Genomic DNA, 4,914 nt, shown 5'->3' with positions numbered 1-4,914 from the left:
CCCACACTCGCTGCCTCCCTCCGCTCGCCTCAGCTCGGCTTTAATGGGACCCAACCGCCTCCCCGCTTTCGCTTCCGCCTCCCCCCCGACAACTTCCGGTCACGCGGCGCGCCCGGCGCCGCGTGACGTCAGCGCGCCGCCGCGCAGCCAGCGCGAAGGGCGGCAGCGGCGGCGGGGAGGGAGCGCGTCACGTGACGGCGGCCTCACGGCCGGGCGCCATGTTGGGCCGCCGAGGCCGCCGCCGTCGCCAGGCAAATGGCGCCACCAAAGCGGCGGCAGGGCCGAGGGGAGGCGGCTCCGGCCGCCCTGCGCACGGGGACGAGGCCCCGGGCCGTGTGGAGCTTAGCGGGCACAGGCCCGAGCTCAGACGTCCTCGTGCAGGACTGCCCCAGGGGCTCCAAAGCTGGAGGTGGTCAAACGCCAAAGGGCTGTGGTCCAGGGCGGCCCATTCCAGGTGACCCTGCTCGAGCAGGGGAGGAGCATTGGACACACTGAGTGGAAAAACACACAAAAAATACCCCCCCCACACACACACACAAAATTAAATTCCTCCAATTAAGATACTTTCAGGTTGATTAATCAGGCAATAACCCATGCCCAGATCAGCAATGAAAGCAAACGCACTGCGAGTACATAAACCAACCCCCTAGTGCTTCACTGTCCCAGAGAAGAAGCGTCCCGGAGGTACAAGGCCCCTCCGTATTTCCTGCCCTGCCTATTGGCAGTGTTTTATTATTTGTCTTATTATTCAGCACTTACTTGAATACTCCGCTGCATTCATCCAAAGCACATGAATATTATTGTAGCTTTAGATAGCCCATGAACTCAGGAACACGAGCAACCAAGGGAAAAAAAAGTATTTTTAGAGCTAATTAAAGAGGGAAAAGTAATAGAGACACAGCTTCATTAAAGAAGGAAATCGCTTCTGAATGGTATTCACCAGACAGCACTTTGAGCTCTGTGCACGAGCTCGTGCTCTTTACTCCATCCCGAGACAATCTGGCACATAACGTGAGGCAAACCGCTTGCCGTCTCGGCTCTGGTAACACAGTTTCCCCACCTGTAACCTGGAAACAGCACCGTTTACCCCAGAAAGATGCTGCGAGGTTTGATTCATTAGCACCTGCAAAGCGCTTTGAGACCAATAGAATTACGATGGCACAGCAAATGTGCTATTAAAAGCCGTATAATGCGTTGGGCCTGGGTTGAATCCCATCACTGTGTGCCGCAGTGAACACAGAGCACGTTATTTACAGTGTCCCTCTTCCAAGAGGACCAAGGTGCAGGGATGGAGCCCGCTCCAGAATCCCCGTTAGTGGGGGAAGCCTCCACCCCGACTCCAAGTTGACCTGCCAAGTTCAGAACCGATTTTGTACCCTAATTTCTATATCTGCAGGACTCCCTTCAAAAGACAGCAGAGCCCATGACATCTAGTTGATCAATTCCTCTAAGGTGCTCCATGAGATGCACAGAGCTGAAGAACTGTAATCAGTTAAAACATGGACTTAAAGGAGGAAAAGCTCTGCCTGGTGAAGCGATGGAGAAAACCCTCGCGTGACTTCCTGGGTGTTGCTCTGTCCTGGGCAGGCTGACGGGCTAGCAGCAGTTGGGGCAGAGCAATTGGGTGCCCCAGTCTGCTCATTCCCCTAGCAGGAGGCCCCTGGATGCTGGGCTGCCCTGAGCAGACACTAGTATGGTGAGCTGCTGTTCCTCTCTTGCCTAAAAGCCACTCCTTTTCTTTTCTTTTCACATGATATGAAAGCCAATCAAAAACCATGGCTGAAATCTCCTCTCCCACAGCGATTCTGACACCAGTGCAAAACCTCCAGCTCTAACGTATTTTTATTATCCTGAGAATAACCTTGCGCCAAGCTCCCGTGCCACTTGCTAACGTGACCAAAGCTGCGTCAGGGAATAATTGCTCATGACGAGTTCTGATCTTCGCCAGATTGCTGCATTTCCTCAGACCGACGAGGCAGGATCCTGCCTCCCTATAGCACATGGAATCGCGGCGCTCGGGAGGATCCGTGCCAGCAGACAGGTCCTTGCTATCCATACAGGTCTCCCACCTTCTGGCACAGACCCGTTGCATTCTCAGGGGCAAAATGAAGGGGAGGAGACGCTTGTGGAGGCAGAGCAGAGGAACTGCGTGGTGGCTGCTGTGGCGCTGCCCGCTCACGCTGCTGCCACGCACATCTTCCCACCAGAATGGACGAGAAGGCAGCGCAGAGCAGAGAGCAGCCCAGCCTGGTAGCAGCCTGCAAAGAAACCAGTGTCCCCTCTGACCCCTTGCTTCATGGCCAGACCCACTGAAACTCTGAAAATAGATCAGTTTGAAACCCAAGGCCAAGTGCTCCCATCACTAACTTCCTCTGAAGAAATGAGTCTCTCCCTTTGAGGGACACAAGCGAGCGGGTCTGTGATTTTATACCAACCAGCCTTCAGACATTGACCAGTGTAGAAACCCCATCACACTTTGCATACCCATCTCTAATGCAGGAAGAAAATCTCCAGCTTTCATCTTGTTCCCTTTGTGATATAATATGACGTTTATTTACAAACCTGCTCGATCCAATTAGAGAAATTAAAACCTGAGCTGCCCTACACCATCTCTTTCCATGCCCTTTGGCCAAAATGGACCTTCCCTTTCTACTCTGTAGGAAAAGGAGAACAGAAAGACCATGAACAGAAATAGCACAGACACAAAAACACCTGCTGATCTCTCATGGAGGGGCCTGCAGAGACACCCTGCACAGAAGCTCAGTAGCTGCAGACCCCGCATTAACTGTGGGCACCCGATGTTCCCGGAGCACCCACCACCTTCCCGGGCACGCACACACAGCCGCCTCACCTCTGCCCATCTGTGACATTAACATCCAGAGGGAACCTTGATACTTATCCTGCAAATTCCAGCTCCCCAGAGGCCTGCGGTGCCTCCCCTCCTCGCAGGGCGCAGCCCCAGGGTCTTTTCTTGTCTGCAGGGCCTGGAAATCGAGCCCACGAGGACAGTAACTGCTCAGTGAAAACCCTCTGTCCCTGCTCTCCTCTCACAACCAGCTTTGCAATCCTTTCTTCTACCACCTCTGGCTTTCCAGGCCAGCTTCCTCAAATTATTATAGTCATCTAATTTCCAAGAAAAAAAATAAAAAAGAGGAACTAAGATACAGCAAACATACAGTATCTTGTTTTTGTACTTCAAACTTTGTCACACTTTGATTTACTGTTGTCTAAAGCAGATTCACTTCACCTCTGCTGGCATTTTCTTCCTTAAAAACCATTTGCTGTTACATGACCACTTATGCATTTCCACTAGCAACAGTAAAACTGTAGTATTTTGCTTGCCCTCTTCTCTAATCCCTGCTTGCAGTACAAATACCATTCCATTAATCTCCTCATGCTTTCACCTTTGCAATCCTCCGCCGATTTCCAAGTGTTACAGTAGCTGCAATACTGGAAGATAAAAAGCTGGCTCTGGACAAGATGATCACCAGATACCAGCCACCAGAAGCAACTGCAATCCATTTATTTCATGGCAGGTCTCTGATCCACGATTCTGCTGATGGACAGAGAACATGGCAGAGATTTTAAGAGATGACTTCTCTGTGTTCACTGACAAACTACAGCTGCCGGAGGTTCAACATCTTCAAAGCAAACCAAGCTTATGTACCATGGAGTATATAAGTACAGACATTAAAGCTTGAGAGCCATACGGTGACTGGGGGCCTACCCACAGTGTTACAAAGCCTGAATCAAATACATCCCATCGTTCCAGTCACAGGAGACACGGAGACCCAAAGGGAATGGTCTGGAGAGTCAAAAAGTTTCAGGGCTTCCCTCTATTCTGTAACAAGAGTCAGAAAAACACCGCAGTTTTGATCCCTTTGTAACGAGGAGATAGCAGCACCTCCCCTCAGATGGGCAGTTCATGTCCCGAACACGAGGGTCCGAGTCCCCTTCCCTGCTCTGCCTTTGAACCACAAGCTCCTGCGTGCCGGGATTCTGCTTGCGGGACACGGTGCAGAGCAGAGGTGCTTCCCCTCACACAAAGGCTGGTGGGGCAGCCCACAGAAACCACGGCATCTCGCTGGGACACGGTCTGCAGCGGCCACCACGTGGTTCCGCACTTCTCCATTTGCCATTACCATCATTACCTGGGAACCGCGTCAGCGAGAGCCAAAGCACCTAGAAAATCCAGGTGTCAGGAGTTGAGAGGGGCTGCAATGGTCAGGAGTTTGGACTGGGAGCAGAGAGGTGCCTGTATCCTGGCTCTGACTCCAAAAGGTTGTCGCACAAAAGCGTGGCCACCACAACCGAGCGTCCTGCAGGACTCCTGCCTGCTCCCCCAGCACCAGAGGTTCTCTGGCAACAGCAGCAACTTCCCACTTTTACAGTCACTGCTAAATAGAAGCTAATTATTTTTTACAACTGTGTTGGAGGTATGCCGGGTGATTTCATATGACTGTTCTCAGCACACAAGTGCAGGAGACGATCCAGGGGCTGCAGTAACTTCCCTGAGGTCACACTGAGTCAGCTGCTTCATTACATCTAGGTCTCTTTAAATACGGACATTTCTGAAAGGTTTTTAACCATAGTAATTCTACAAGAAGAGACGCAGACAGGAATGTACACAGGCCTTTGGCAGAACTGGGCCTTATTCTGGAACCAAGTTTTTGTTAAAGCAACGTGTTACCAAAACAATGGATTCTGCCCCCTTTCTTAATAAATAAATAAATAAATAATCTTACCAGGCTCTGAAGCCTTAACAGTGGATGGCTGATGCCTGAGACCTCCCAGTTCACGACACTAGTGGGTTCAAAGTCATGGGGCCAGGGCCAGGCTGATGTCCAGCGGTGCCTGGAACAGTCTGCAGGACACGTGGGTGACGTCTTGCCCATTGGGGAGGCTCGGCCACGT

The 4,914-nt window shown here is 51.7% G+C and overlaps 1 protein-coding gene across 1 annotated transcript in view; it reads right to left on the bottom strand.

Moving 5' to 3' along the window:
* RAB7A (RAB7A, member RAS oncogene family) overlaps positions 1–4,914 on the bottom strand; it is a 23,075-nt gene extending 18,161 nt beyond the window's left edge. The window contains exon 1 of the mRNA XM_026052486.1: positions 4,746–4,914. The gene's annotated coding sequence lies outside the window, so the exon portion shown is untranslated. The remainder of the gene's footprint in view (positions 1–4,745) is intronic.

The sequence above is a fragment of the Nothoprocta perdicaria genome, unplaced genomic scaffold, assembly GCF_003342845.1.
Source record: "Nothoprocta perdicaria isolate Ctin4 unplaced genomic scaffold, notPer1 scaffold_9, whole genome shotgun sequence".
NCBI lineage: Eukaryota > Metazoa > Chordata > Aves > Tinamiformes > Tinamidae > Nothoprocta > Nothoprocta perdicaria.
Note: the sequence above shows the minus strand (reverse complement) of the source record. Positions and strands in the feature narration are given on the sequence as shown.